We start from the raw sequence: 16,535 nt of genomic DNA on the forward strand, positions 1-16,535 counted from the left end.
TTTGTGTATGGTGTTAGGGAGTGTTCTAATTTCATTCTTTTATATGTAGCTGTCCAGTTTTACCAGCACAACATATTGAAGAGGCTGCCTTTTCTCCATTGTATATCCTTGCCTACTTTGTCATAGATAAGTTGACCATAGGTGCATGCATTTATCTCTGGGCTTTCTGTCCTGTTCAATTGATCTATATTTCTGTTTTTGCACCAGTATCATACTGTCTTGATTACTGTAAGTTTGTAGTATAGTCTGAAGTCAAGGAGTCTGATTCCTCCAGCTCCGTTTTTTTCCCTCAAAACTGCTTTGGCTATTTGGGGCCTTTTGTGTCTCCATACAAATTTTATGATTTTTTATTCTAGTTCTGTAAAAAAATGCCATTTGTAATTTGATAAGGATTGCATTGAATCTGTAGATGGCTTTAGGTAGCATAGTCATTTTCACAATATTGATTCTTCCAATCCAAGAACATGGTATATCTCTCCATCTGTTTGTATCACCTTTAATTTCTTTCATCAGTGTCTTATAGTTTTCTGCATACAGGTCTTTTGTCTCCTTATGTAGGTTTATTCCTAAGTATTTGATGCTTTTTGTTGCAGTGATAAATGGGAGTGTTTCCTTAATTTCTCTTTCAGATTTTTCATCATTAGTGTATAAGAATGTAAGAGATTTCTGTGCATAAATTTTGTATTCTGAAACTTTACTGAATTCATTGATTAGCTGTAGTAGTTTTCTGGTAGCATCTTTAGGATACTCTATGAATAGTATCATGTCATCTCAAACAGTGACAGTTTTACTTCTTCTTTTCCAATTTGTATTCCTTTTATTTTCTTTTCTTCTCTGAGTACCATGGCTAGGACTTCCTAAACTATGTTGAATAATAGTGGTGATAGTGGACATCTTTGTCTTGTACCTGATCTTACAGGAAATGCTTTCAGTTTTGCACCATTGAGGATGATGTTTGCTGTGGGTTTGTTGTATATGGCCTTTTTTATGTTGAGGTAAGTTCCCTCTATGCCTACTTTCTAGAGAGTGTTTATCATAAATGTGTGTTGAATTTTGTCAAAAGCTTTTTCTGCCTCTATTGAAATGATCATATGGTTTTTATTCTTCAGTTTGTTAATATGGTGTATCACATTGATTTATTTGCATATATTGAAGAACGCTTGCATCACTGGGATAAATCCCACTTGATCATGGTGTATGGGCCTTTTAATGTGTTATTGGATTCTGTTTGCTAGTATTTTTTTGAGGCTTTTTGTATCTATATTCATCAGTGATATTGCTCTTTATTTTTCTTTTTCTGTAGTATCTTTGTCTGGTTTTGGTATCAGGGTGATGGTGGCCTCATAGAAAGAGTTTGGGAGTGTTCCTTCCTCTGCAATTTTTGGAACAGTTTGAGAAGGATGGGTATTAGCTCTTCTCTAAATGTTTTATAGAATTTGCCTGTGAAGCCATCTGGTCCTGGACTTTTGTTTGTTGGAAAGTTTTTAATCACAGTTTCAATTTCATTACTTGTGATTGGTTTGTTCATATTTTCTATTTCTTCCTGGTTCAGTCTTGGAAGGTTATACCTTTCTAAGAATTTGTCCATTTCTTGCACGTTGTCCACTTTATTGGTATAGAGTTGCTTGTAGTAGTTTCTTAGGATGCTTTGTATTTCTGTGGTGTCTGTTGTAACTCCTCCTTTCTCATTTATAATTTTATTGATTTGTGTCCTCTCCCTCTTTTTCTTGATGAGTCTGGCTAGTGGTTTTGTTTATCTTCCCAAAGAACAAGGTTTTAGTTTTATTGATCTTTGTTATTGTTTTCTTTGTTTCTATTTCATTTATTTCTGCTCTGATCGTTATGATTTCCTTTGTTCTGCCAACTTTGCATTTTGTTTATTCTTCTTTCTCTAGTTCCTTTATGTGTAAGGTTAGATTGTTTATTTGAGATTATTCTTGTTTCTTGAGGTAGGCTTGTATCGCTATAAATTTCCCTCTTAGTACTGTGTTTTCTGCATCCCATAGGTTTTGGATCATCGTGTTTTCATTGTAATTTGTCTCTAGGTATTTTTTGATTTCCTCTTTGATTTCTTTAGTGATCTCTTGGTTATTTAGTAATGTATTGTTTAGCCTCCATGTGTTCGTGTGTTTTATGTTTCTTTTTTCCCTGTAATTGATTTCTAATCTCATAGCATTGTTGTCAGAAAAGATGCTTGATATGATTTTAATATTCTTAAATTTACTGAGGCTTGATTTGTTACCCAGGTTGTGATCTATCCTGGAGAATGTTACATGTGCACTTTAGAAGAAAGTGTAATCTGCTGTTTTTGGTTGGATTGTCCTGTAAATATCAATTAAATTTTTCTGGTCTATTGCACCATTTAAAACTTGTGTTTCCTTATTAATTTTCTGTTTGCATGATCTGTCCATTGCTGTAAGTGAGATGTTAAAGTCCCCCACTATTATTGTATTATAGTTGATTTCCTCTTTTAGAGCTGTTAGCCATTGCCTTATGTATTGAGGTGATACTATGTTGCATGCATATATATTTATAATTGTTATATCTTCTTGGATTGATCCCTTGATCATTATGTTGTGTCCTTCCTTGTCTCTTGTAATATTCTTTATTTTAAAGTCTATTTTATCTGATATGAGTATTGATACTCCAGCTTTCTTTTGATTTCCATTTACATGGAATATATTTTTCCATCCCCTCTCTGTCAGTCTGTATGTGTCCCTAGGTCTGAAGTGGGTCTTTTGTGGACAGCATGTATATGTGTCTTTTATTTCTATCCATTCAGTGAGCCTGTGTCTTTTGGTTGGAGCATTTAATCCATTCACATTTAACATAATTATCGATATGTATGTGCCTATTACCATTTTCTTAATTGTTATGGGTTGTTGTTTTTTTGTAGGTTCTTTTCTTTTCTTGTGTTTCCCACTTAGAAAAGTTCCTTTAGCATCTGTTGTAGAGCTGGATTGGTGGTGCTGCATTCTCTTGGCTTTTGCTTGTCTGTAAAGCTTTTGGTCTCTCCATCGAATCTGAATGAGATCCTAGCCAGGTAGAGTAATCTTGGTTGTAGGTTCTTCCCTTTCATCACTTTAAGTATATCATGCCACTCCCTTCTGGCTTGTAGGGTGTCTGCTGAGAATTCAGCTGTTAACCTTATGGGAGTTCCCTTGTATGTTATTTGTCATTTTTCCCTTGATGCTTTCAATAATTTTTCTTTGTCTTTAATGTTTGCCAATTTGATTACTATGTATCTCAGCATGTTTCTCCTTGGGTTTATCCTGTATGGGACTCTCTGCACTTCCTGGACTTGGGTGGATATTTCCTTCCCCATGTTAGCAACATTTTTGACTATAATCTTTTCAAATATTTTCTCGGGTCCTTTTCTTTCTCTTCTCCTTCTATGACCCCTATAATGAAAATGTTGTTGTGTTTAATGTTGTCCCAGAAGTCTCTTAGGCTGTCTTCATTTATTTTCATTCTTTCTTCTTTATTCTGTTCTGCTGCAGTGAATTCCACCATTCTGAATTCCAGGTCACTTATCCATTCTTCTGCCTCAGTTATTCTGCTATTGATTCCTTGTAGTGTATTTTTCATTTCACTTATTGTATTGTTCATCTCTGTTTGTTTTTTCTTTAATTCTTTTAAGTGTTTGTTCTTTAATTCTAGGTCTTTCTTAAACATTTCTTGCATCTTCTCAATTTTTGCCTCCATTCTTTTTCCGAGATCCTGGATCATCTTCACTATCATTATTCTGAATTCTTTTTCTAGATGATTGCCTATCTACACTTCATTTAGTTGTTTTTCTGGTGTTTTACCTTCTTCCTTCATCTGGTACATATTCTCTGACTTTTCATCTTCTCTATATTTCTGTGAATGTGGTTTTTGTTCCACAAGCTGCAGGATTTTATTTTTCCTTGCTTCCGCTGTCTGTCCTCTGGTGGATCTGAACATGTGTTTATTTTAACCTGTATGCTACTTGGCTCATGTAGAAGCTTCTAGTTTCTGCCATTGTGTAGCAGAATATACAGACATAAAAATAATTCCACAAATCACATGCCACTCCAATAAACAAATGAACCAGGGATACTGGCAGACAATCTATAGATGAGAAATGGAAATATTATAATAAATGAAGACATGTAAATTATTGTAACAGATAAGCTGTAAATACACAAACAGAATATTTGACCTTCATCACATAACTATAATATGAAATCTGATGCTGTCACCTATAAAATAAGAAAATGAAAAGAAATAAATTATACCCACTTCTAACATTACTAATCATTTATCTTTCCAAAAAAGTAATCTGGCAATAGCATCAGGAGCCTTAAAAATATTCTATTTGTAGGAATATATTCTGTGGAAATCATCAGAGAAAGAGATTAGGATTATATTACAAAATGAACCACTGAATTGCTATCTAAAATAGCAAAGCATTAGAAATAGCATCAATGACCACCAACAAAAAAGAATTTCACAATAAAGAATGGTCCATTCATGTGATGGAATATTACACAGCTATTCAAAATATTATTCTCAATACTTGATCATCATCAAATATACTCATAATTTAATTTATGTATTAAAACAGGCCATTCATTTGCCCAGACATTTGTTTATGAAATGTTTATTACTATTTTGATACATGCCTATTTTGGCAGTACAGTTTTGTGCAAAACATTGTCCTTGCTCTCATGAGGATTTTAGCCTAGGTATAGAGTTAAACAAAGAATCAGGCATTTTAAATGTGATATTGTGTGTGTATGTGTTGAGATAAAAGAGAAAGGTACTAAGGGAACACAATAAAAATTTGGTGAGCATAGCTTGTTGAGTCAAAGTCAACTGTGACTTGTCAAGACTTCCTCAGTTGTTGTCTAGGATGAGACAAGAAGTATGAGTAGGATTTAAGCAGACAAAGAATGTTTGGAAGAATTTTCCAGACAGAAGAAAAATTATATGCCAATGTCCAAAGAAAAACACAAACATTTCCTATACAGTATGATTTGAATTTTCCATAAAGTACTCCAACATACTAACAATGATTCTCTATGAGAGGTAGATTTTTGGTTGGTATTTATAACTTTTTTCTCAGTTTTAAAATTTTTATTAAATCTTGTTTATGACAAACATGATTTGCTATTAAATTAGGAGTAATTAACCTTAAAAATTTTCAACAGATTCAAAGGATTAGAGGAGACTGACCTTCAAAAGAAGTAATCAATACTTAAATTTTTCTGTATACTGTTCATGAGTCCTCTTGTGTTTAAATGCTTTAGCATCAGGATTGGGGTATCAATCTATCAACCAGTTTCACGTGTTTCTCCTAGTAAAATTTGTGACTTCAAGCAGCATACCTTGATGATTAAGCATAAGGTCATATAGCAAAATACTACCTAGTAGCATGTTGGTCTCACTCATGCCAGGGTCACAAGGCTATCACAAAATTTAAAGATGGGGTAAGGTGTTAGTCTAATTAGCTACCTGAATTCCAGAAGAAAAATCAATAATTGCTCAGAGGAACTAACTATGTTTTTCAGAGCTGGTTTTACAACTAGGCTGTGTATAATGCATAGGTAACTGACTAGGTGATGGTAAATACACCAGTGTCAAGGAGGGTCTAGGTCTGAAAATACTAAACATGCTACCAAATTTCCTACTATAAGGCAAATGGACTTCCTCATGTCTTGAAAACTTTTGATATTTGAATTTTCCCTTAAATAAAAGAGACAGATTATTTCTATTGATAACATCAGCAACATAACCTACAAAGACAGATATGTAAGCATCTTGTCTGCCATAAATGTCTATATATTATGCTGATATTAGAGAGGTAAAAGATATTATACATGACCTCACGAAGTTTCACTTACTTAGAGGGGCATATTAGGGAGGCAAGATATGGGTTTATGCTCCCACCAGTACTATCAGTAACATATTTTAGGTGCTTCATAACTGACACAACCAGTAAATTCTTAGGGAGGGCAAATTAAGCCAAGATCATACACAGACACTGGAGGTCACAGGTGGCTTCCTGGAGATGACACTCTGAGCACTTCAGTAAGGGGATCTATAGGCAAGTAAAGAGTGACATTCAAAGAAGCATTTGTTGTGTGTAAAGACATTTTGGAAGGTAATTATAGTTTACTTCTATTATTAATTCCATTTTTATTATTGCTTTTACTAATTCATGGTTGTGCACTTGCTTTATGATCATTTTAATAGGGGTTTCATGACTGATTTTAACCTACCCTGAAGTATGGATAAAACTTAATGTTTGTATGTTGCAGTTACATTCCCTTGATTGTAGACAAGATTTATCTCCTTTAAACATTGTACCTTGCTATTTTACTCAAAAGCAAATTGTATTAGTTATCTATTGTTGCATAACAGATTACCTCAAAATTAACAGCTTAAAACAAACAGACTTATTGCCTCACCATTTCTGTGGGTCAGGAGTCCAGGCATGGCATAGCTGGGTCCTCTGTTTCAGGGTTTCTCACAAGGCTTCAATCAAGGTGTTGGCCTAAGTTGAGGACTTATCTGAACACTTGACTGGGGAAGAATCTTCTTGAAAACTTACTTAAACAGCTGTTGACAGGATTAAATTCCTTGTACTGTGTGAATGGTAGACTGAATTCCTTGCTGGATGTCAGAGGTAGCTCTCAGTTCCTTTCCACCCAGGTCTCTTCATAGGGCAGTTCATAAAATGAGAAGCAGGCTTTTTGTTAGGAAGGCAAAAATTACAATCATGCGTAATAGCCCATCAACTGCTGTATTCTATTAGTTAGAAGAAAGTTACAATTCCTGCCCACTCAATTATACAAGGACATTAGTACAAAGAGGAAGAAATCATTGGTGAACCACCTCAGAATCCAACTACCACACAATTTTACAAGTTTTATATGCTTAAGTGGGATGCATAAATTATGGCAGAAACACAGAATTTTTAATTCAATACAGGAATTTACTTGAGATATACTTGACTAGAAGATATGGTAAGACTATTTAGATTGCTAAACTAGTTACTGGTTAAAAGTAGACTATAGTATAAACTCTAGATGCTCTAATAACTACTATACAATGTTAGTCAAATCCTCAACTCCACTTATGTCCAGTTTCATTATCTATAATATCAAGAGATTGGACTAGAAATCATTTTAATGTTAATATCTTATTACTGTGCATCAGATACAGTAATCTGAACTTCTAAGGCAAATTTGGCAAAAGGGTGTTTTAAATATTTAAGTGGAAGTTCATTTTTTTTCTACCTTTGCAACTCTATATGAAATGAAAGTTGAGACAATGTTTGTTCTCTACAGTATAGAATATGCCATTTTAAAGTATGGATAACCAAGCTGAGGTTGTGCTGATTTTTTTCAATGATTTTATAACCTACATTGTACTGTTTTGCAATCTAATTATGTAGTCTGTAAGATGTAGAACTCTGTACACATAATCAGAAGCAGTGTCCCTGGATTCATTCAGAGAACACAGATTAGTACAAAGATAGGATGATTAAATTGTGTATTATTGGGGAGCAGCTGAGTTACAACATTTTCATGAAGTTTGACATGTGTACAAATGGAGAAAAATGAAAGATCGAAAGTGATAGGAAAGGAATCAGCCACCACTCTGTTTAGCAGTAGAATCAAAGATACTGGACAAATTTCATTCACCTGCCCTGCTGTATACCTGCACTTGCTATCTAACCTCTCTCAATAGCTTCTTTTTTTCCCAAAGAAAATATTTTATCCAAAGATTTCAGTTTTTCTTTTGGGAAACACTAAGGATGGAGTTGGGGGTGATCTGACTATGCTCATGCAATCATTATTCAACAGTGTACTGTCCTGCAGGACTCCAAGAGAGATGCCAGAAACGGTTATAATATCTCTTATTATATGGCTCAGCACACCACCTTTTCAAAAAGACTTTGTCAGACTACTCAGCAACTCTGAAGATCCAAATGTAAACTATATATTCTTCCTGGAGAAGGCAGTAAAAGGCATTGGTATGCAAAAATGCTGAGCAAACAGTAAACACTGGAAGACCTCAGTAGGATAAAATATCATATGTCTTCCCAGTGAAAAATAAAAGAATGATCCTGGCTAATAGTGAGCATTAAAGATTCCAGGATACTTCTCCCAGGATAGGACTGTTAATCTATGGTTCTGACAAAATTCAATTTTGGGTAATTGTCTTCTATCTCCCTAAATCTCTTTTTCCTTTCCATTTATATTGAAAATGTCTCACTTTCTGTCCTAAATGGATTACACTATCACTCACCTAGAAGGGCATATTATAAGAAGGTAATTGTAAATTTATGTGTGAAATAATGTGCACATTCATAATACTAGTTCCTTATCATTATTATTATTAATTTATACATTGTTGCCTGCTAGAATATTTTGTTGTCCTTCCTTGGGTATTGTTTTAGTTTGTAGTTTTCTTTCAAATTATCTTATAATCATGCAATATAAACTCTCAATTCTACTTCCTAGGTTAAATAAATTCATTTTGCCTTTGATTATATTGTATTTGGTTTTAATAGCATACATTTACTTATATCACACATAATGCCAACCATGTACTTAAGTATATCTGAAGTTGGCAGACACTTTTTAAGTTCCCCAAAAAGATCTGACCTTTTTAAAAAATATCAATCATCTACCCTTTCTCACCTCTAATTCAGTTTTCAAATCAGCCTCAGAATAAGCCAAACCATCCTGTGAGATTTCAGAGCTTGCCAGTCTGCATTTATAAGGTTAAGACAAGCCTAACGTAAAAAGAATATATGAAACTGGTGACTATCCTGTTATACAATCTGAAAGGCAAAGAGAAGGCTCAGTCTCTTCAACTTGCTACCTGAAATTATATTCCTCACTTTCAAGTTTTATTAGCTTTTAAAATATAAAACCCCAGAGAGGTCAAATAAAACTGTTAACACTTGCACATGTATAGGGTTGAGTAAATTCCCTGTCCTTTCCTGAAAGCAATTTTAATAGGGTGACCAGTGAAAATATAACAAGAATTCAAGTACTCGAGAATAGGAAGAGGCAAAGGATGATTTAATGGGGGCAAAAAGAAGGACTGCCCAGAAAAGATCAGAGGTCTACTTCGTGCTATTTCATCTGGATCTGACTCAGTTAAAATTTTAGGCTTCTTTTTACTTAAGTGACAGGGCTCCCTCTTACTTATTGCCTATTGCAAATCCACTGGATATTTTTTATTATGTTCTTAACAATATTTCTGCATAGAACTTTACAATATAAAAATAGCTTGAACTTCCTTAAGTTGAATGAGGGCTATACCAGGCTTTCTTATTCTGCTAAAGCCTTTCTCTAACATAATCCTAAAATAGGTCCTTGAAATTGCTAATAGATCTGTGGGAGTTTAATACGTGTTTTTGAGAGGAAAAATTAACCATGTACAGTGTACAAAGAACATTCCGGGGCTTCCCTGGTGGTGCAATGGTTGAGAGTCCGCCTGCCGATGTAGGGGACACGGGTTCATGCCCTGGTCCGGGAGGATCCCACATGCCGTGGAGTGGCTGGGCCCGTGAGCCATGGCCGCTGAGCCTGCGCATCCGGAGCCTGTGCTCTGCAATGGGAGAGGCCACAACAGTGAGAGGCCCGCGTACCTCAAAAAAAAAAAAAAAGAACATTCTGATTGAAAGGTGCTATATAAATGAGAGATATTTTTTCTTATCCTGTTCACACTAGAAGAAAATTGTTGAAAACTGACCATGGCATGTCTGTAGATAGAAGATACTGAAATTTTAATAAATGTGATTCAGATTCATGTAGGAGTACAGACTGGATCTTAAATCTGATGCCTCCATGAGCTATTAATTTAATCAATCAAGTAAAAAATAATAATATCAGAAAAATCTACCTTTATTCTGAGATTTTTGCATGAGAGTCTATGTCTAAAATCTTACTATAGATTGACTGAGTTCAGTTGAAAAAAATACTTAATTCGATCAGATGACTGTATATTTTCTTTCCTGACTCAACCTGTGATACTCACATTAGCCCAATGTAAGACAGAACATCTGTATCAACAGGAAATGTTCCCACACATGAACTGATCCTGTAGGGCTTTTTTTGGTTAACTTGGCAGTAAGAATTAATAAGAAGTTCTCATGAAGCTAACCTATAGAAAATTCCTAGGGCTATGTAAGCCATTAAAACCTCAATCCTATGTATCTTGGGACTTTGGTGGAATTTCCATTGTTAATTAGAATGACAAGAGATATATATGTATATGTGTACTTGTGTGTGTTATAGGAAGGTATATGTCTGATAGAAAACATATTCTACTCCAGACAACATCTGCCTCATAGTGCCAAAAATTATAAATTGACAAGAGCACCCTATTTTAAAAGGTTAAGTTAGTGGTTACATACTAAAGTGGTGTTACCAAATAGGGAAAAATCTATGAACAGTGATGGGAGTATATTGTTTGTGGTTTTTGGACCACTGTAGCATCAGTTGCACACTAACCTAATGGCAAATATCTCCCCAACTGAAAAATCTCTAAAGAATTTATTATAGTAACTAACTTCTAACATTCATAAAAGGAAACAAACAAAAAAAATAAAATAAACACACATCATCCTCACCAAAGATACCCAGAAGAAATGAACAGCAAAAGTGTTTCCAGAGTTTTGGCCATGTCCCAGGCATTTTATCTTTAAATCATTTATACTTGGCCTTATTTGTATCCAATTTGGTTTGCAAACATGATCTGAAGTTTTCATATTTGTATTCATTGGCAGAATTTGTTGTAAAACCTCAAAGAAACCTGTCCAACAAGCATCACATTACATCCTAATGATTCTTGTTCAGTTCAGTCCATCATTCTCACTTGGTCATTGATGGGTACAATGCAAGGAGACAGGAGTTACCTAAAGTGATGTGACACAACATAACACATCAATCAAGGATTGTTTGAAAAAGGTTGCAGCGGAGTTTTCCAAGTTTTGTCGTTTGGAAGAGAAAGATTTTAAATTCGTCTTAGGAAAAAGAAGATGAAGGGCCGATCCAATGTTGCTTGCTGAGTCATAAGGAAATTGAATTTGCTCTAAGGAAAGAAAGGTAACCAGCAGAGATGATGAAAACCCTGAGGAAAATGTTCAAAATGAGCTCATCATAATCATTTCATGTTGGTGAGTTTGTCAAGGCTTCGAAGAGAAGGATGGTGGGAACTGAGATTGTTCCGCAGTTGAAGTGCATACAGAGAGGTTTAAATTAACTTCTGAAATCTTCAGTGATCCTCAAAAGAATTTAATTCCTTAACTTTGGATAAATCTTGAAAGGAGGTAGGTAATTGGGATTATTCTTTGGCAAGAGCATTATCCTGCTCTGGAAGGAATAGTACCAAGTTCCTCTATTTTGTTTGCATTCAGGGATGGATGTGGTATAGTACCTACCAAGACTCCTCCCCCGCCTGCTCATTTCACTCCAGCTGCTAAGTAAAGTCTTCTGTGAAACTTGTATTGATCACCCTAAGAGTAACATGTGCCTTCTTCAAAGGAATTTAAATGATTTGAATATGGGAGTTTTGATATATACAACATTTGTCATAATGTGATATAGTATTCTGGACTCTAACCTTAATCTTCAGAGGTCTAAAGATAAATTTGATTTAATTTCTTACTTGCTGTCTAGTAATATGCAATGTGACAGTGCTAATACATCTTCCTTTTATATAATACTAAACAGGGTCATCAGGTAATAACAGATCTCTCTCTCTCTCTTTGTTTAAATGTATAGTCTTTGCCCTTTATTTAGTCAATATCTATATCCTAAGTATGTGTATTTCTGCCTAATTTAGTCCTTTAAAATAAGGTTGGATCTTAGTGATCCCCTTGATTCTAAAATATTTGAACCTTGACTTTTAGCAATTATGGGAGGGAGCTCAAAATAATGTTAACCCAGATGCTTAATGAGAAGTTAGGAAAAAGCCTAGAAAAACTGACCTCTTCAAATTAGGAATAAGACTTTTATGAATGGATAATAACCTCTCTGATAAAGTAACAAAGGTGAATGAAAACTAGGTACAAAAAAGTAAAATGCTATTTTGGAAAAGACTTTAATTTTATAAACTTCATTCAAAATAACCCATGAGATAGGTGGGCCATGCCCATCCCCTAGATCTCATGGTGTTGTTGGCATCAATACTCTATTGGTCTTTGACTCCTTTTCACTACCAGAGAATGTCTAGAAGTGGCTTCTGAAAAAGGGACCCACTTCTTCCTCCACAAGAGTGGGTAAACCATGAATATCAGGATGGACATGATCCTTGCCCTCATGGTGTATATAGTCCAAAGTGAAAGAAAGGATTTGAACACACATGCTAAATAACTTCTGAAAACAACATGTGTGCAAAGTGCTACACAATGATTGCTTGTGCTATGGGAGAGTGTGGTGAGGCAACATAACCTAACCAGGAATGAAGGTAGAGAATGTTGTCAGTATCCCAGTAACAATTCTTTCCTACAAGAATATGAAGAACATAAGTAATAATCAAGATTTCAATGGGATTATAAGCACTGTCTGACACTGAAATCCCTTTTTAAAAATCCCCAACAAATGGTTTTTAACTTTCTGCATAAAAAATTCAAGGAGTGAAGAAATTTATACTCCCCAGGTATTTCATTCTGTCTTTGACCAACTTGGTTATGTAGTAAGAGGAAATTTTCGACTCCATGTTCTGCCTTTTGATCTGAATTCTACCACTATAAAAACAAGGAGAATTAGTTCAACTTTTATCCCACATGACCATATCAAAATACTACAAGAAGACTATCATATTTTCCCCAAGACTTTTATTCTCTTAAGCAAAATTCCTTTGATGGAATATTCCCAATTTACTTAGTAACCCTGACCATCATCCTAAAAATGGGATATAATTTGTTTGGTTTCCCATGTTAAAATGTAGTGAACAAGTTTAGGCTAGGTATGCCTAAATATTTTTAAGTCTTGCAGATATATATATATTTTAAATCAGAGTGTAGTATGTAACATTATTTTTTATTAAATTTCATCTTAATTAGATGCCACCTGATATTACAAATAGGTAAGAACTTTTGGGTCTAATTCAGTCACCCAGTGTATTTCAGATGCCTGAGTGTTAGACTTGTGAAATATGGTTGTCTTACGTTCTACATAATCAGAAAATTGTGAAAAATTAACTTGGTAATAAATATGTAAGGAAAATGACTTTCTCTACCTCTGTATTTTCTGTTAATTTCTGGGGAGTGTTTTAGTTATTTGTGTATAACTAGCATCTATTTAAAATTAGTATTTGAAAAACTGTGGACTTGATCTTAGCCAATGAAAGGGGGGAATCAAAGATATATAACTATAAAACACTTTTACCTGTGAAGAATAGAGGAAACAATGTAAATTTAGTGCCAGGCAGTTCATGATTCATTTACTATATCTGCTACACTAGCTATGTGATCTAGAGGACATCACTAACCTTTTCATCTTAATTTTCTGACATGGAAACACACACACACACTCTTAATTATATACCAAAATATGGTGTGAACTGAATGATTACACGCAAGTACAAGGCTCTTGGCAGTTAGATTTTCTCTCTTACCAGAAGTTTATAATAACCTGGAGGAGATGGACAATTCTACAAATAATAACATAATTTGAATGAAAGTGGAGGGTAGGTGAGAGGTAGAAATGTCCAGAGGGATTATGTTTTAAGTTACCAACAAAATGCTTCCAGTTTTGAATACTGATGTGATGGTGTATGACAAATTTTGCCCTGGCAAAAGTAGATGATTGGAGTGCAGAAATATAGTCTGGAAGTAGAATCTGCTTTAGATTACACAAAAGAATATGCAGATGGTGCCATCCTTAACCACGTGGTTTTCTGCAACCATAAGAATCCATCTTGCCAGCTAGATGTCTTCATTTATTAAAGTTACATTTCTCTCTTTTAATTCCAATTCCTTTTTTTTTTTTGACTGCTGAGCAGATTTTATTTTTGCAGGTAAGAATGCAGAAAGACACAGGAAGTTTAATCTTTAAACTGAGCTCTCAGGGGCGAGGTGACTCTCTTCCTGAAGAGGGCTGAGGCATCTTGAACTTCAAGAGGTCCAGGTTTAGGTCTAAGAAGGTGTATGTGCTGTAGTCATGATGCTTGAGATTCTTGTAGGTGGTAGTATCAAATTGCTCAGCAAGGGCGGTGGCTTTTTGGTGGACTTTGCTTCTTGGGATTCGTTGGCAATCTCTTTTCATTCTTTCCTGATTCTGCAGAGAGAGAAACTATAGGCACAACTCCTCGAAACGCTCCTGCTTCTAGAAACACAATCTTCAGCACCCCAGCTCAAGCTTGCCCCAGCAGAAGCGAGGCCGCCATGGCCGTGACTTGGGCGCGGGCCAAACCTCCTTCAAAGTCAACAAATATATGTGAATAAGATCCTCATTTTCAATTCTTACTTTGTTCAAGCATGGATCAATAGAATTCAGTTTAACAGAGTAATTACATTTACAGAGTACTGCTTTATGATATACATCGTATATATATACTATATATCATATATATAATTTTATCATTGCTTTATGATATACAAAGTATATATGTACTATATATAATAAATATAATAAATACATGTGTATATAGTATTTCCCTCCCTCTCCTCAAAGTACAACCTTCTTTTTCTTTCAATCAGGAAGGACATGCTGCTACTGTCTATTGTTGCATCTGGTTCAGAGCACTGACCTTCAGCATGATCTTTTCAGGACAATAGCATTTCTCAGCGTTTGTTTCTCACCTGAAAAGTGGCAGCTGGCTTTATCACCCTTTCCAAGCACTTCCCTGAATAAAGAACAAAGTTCACAGCAATTTTAGGTAGAAGCAACAAATAAGTGATTGCTAGATTCAAAAAAGCATTTTCTGAGCACTGCTGTGAATTACCATTTAATCTAAGCTTCCTCACATCCCAAGGACACACTCTCAACCTGAAAGGGATTGTGTTCCAAGAGTACAAATACCCACTACTGCCAGACCTTACCAGCCACTTAAGCAGAGGCACTACACAGCACCAAACGTTTCCTGCTAATTTAATTTATATGAGCCGACATTTTAAGTCCCCAGATCCTTCGGATACTGAATAGTTCAAGTTTCTGGAACATCAGGACTCTTGTGCAGTCCCCAAGAAAATGTCTTCACATAGGTGTCTTGGAAGCCAGTTTATAATGGTTCTCTAGCAAAAGACTGTGTTGTGGGGCTTCTTTAAACCCAACATACAGATGAGTAACTGCTATTGAATTTGTATTTAAAACATAGCTATTTATACTTTCCAAAACAATTTTCTGTATTATCATGTAATTGTACTTCATTAAAAAAAACTATAAAGCAGGAAGGGCTAAAAACCATTGTGTTTAATTTAGTGAGTAGGTGAAGGATATGGGTTGAGTGCAAGGATATTGCAATCAGAAACAGCCTGAATCCCAGCTTTGTCACTTGTTGTTTCTTTCTTAAAGCTATTTATTCTGGCTTCCCCCAGTTCTTTGGTTATAAAATAGAAACCTTTTCATAGGGTTGTTTTGAGCAGTATATATTACCCGTTAAACACACTACATACTGCCCGGTATGTATTAGACACTCAATAAATGTTAAATGTTATTTATAATAACAGTATTGCTTTTTAATGGAATAATGAGACACAAAGTTCAGATGATGTACAAAAAGCCAAGAGATATGATTAGTGACAAAGCAGGATTTTGAAGTCACTCTCTTTCAACTCCTGTGCCAGTATCCTTAGCATTTCCTTAACATATTACAGGTTAGGATTAAGTGCAAAATAAATAGACAGTAAAAAGTCACATGTAAATACACAATATGGACAATTGAATATGCCAGGTTTTCTGCCTTGGAAAACCAGTAATTGTAACCTTTTGCCTAGAGGTTACAAAAGGCAAACTTTTGAACTTTTGAACTCCCAGAAGTTGTCCACTAGATTCAAATATTTCATTATGAATACATTAATATGAATATATGAATAAAAATTATGTATTTCTATGTATATTGATAAATTTCTAAATAAATGTGTCTCAAACAAAAAGGGTAATGGAAACATTTATATATTGGAGCAGTAAGAGAAACATGCTTTGTTAACAAGAATTTTGAAGATTTTTCGCTGTAAATTTTTCTTTTGTTTTATTCTTCTTTGCAGTACGCGGGCCTCTCACTGTTGTGGACTCTCCCATTGCGGAGCACAGGCTCTGGACGCGCAGGCTCAGCGGCCATGGCTCACGGGCCTAGCCGCTCCGCGGCGTGTGGGATCTTCCCGGACCAGGGAACGAACCCGTGTCCCCTGCATCGGCAGGTGGACTCTCAACCACTGCACCACCAGGGAAGCCCCATGTTTTAATGAGTTTTTTAAGAACAGAAGACATGTATGTTTATTTTTCAAAACTTGGGAGGGGAAAGAGAAAAGCAAGAAAGCAAAGAAGCAAAAATAATGCAATGACCAATTCTAAATTTGCTGTATCATTGTATAAACTTTATAT

General features: G+C 35.0%; 1 protein-coding gene and 1 pseudogene across 1 annotated transcript in view; one reads left to right on the forward strand and one right to left on the reverse strand.

Moving 5' to 3' along the window:
• LRRTM4 (leucine rich repeat transmembrane neuronal 4) overlaps positions 1-16,535 on the forward strand; it is an 848,333-nt gene that overhangs the window by 716,168 nt on the left and 115,630 nt on the right. The window lies entirely within an intron of this gene.
• Positions 14,058-14,379, reverse strand: LOC132531864 (NADH dehydrogenase [ubiquinone] flavoprotein 3, mitochondrial-like; annotated as a pseudogene).

This window comes from Lagenorhynchus albirostris, chromosome 13 (genome assembly GCF_949774975.1).
Source record: "Lagenorhynchus albirostris chromosome 13, mLagAlb1.1, whole genome shotgun sequence".
NCBI classification, from domain to species: Eukaryota; Metazoa; Chordata; class Mammalia; order Artiodactyla; family Delphinidae; genus Lagenorhynchus; species Lagenorhynchus albirostris.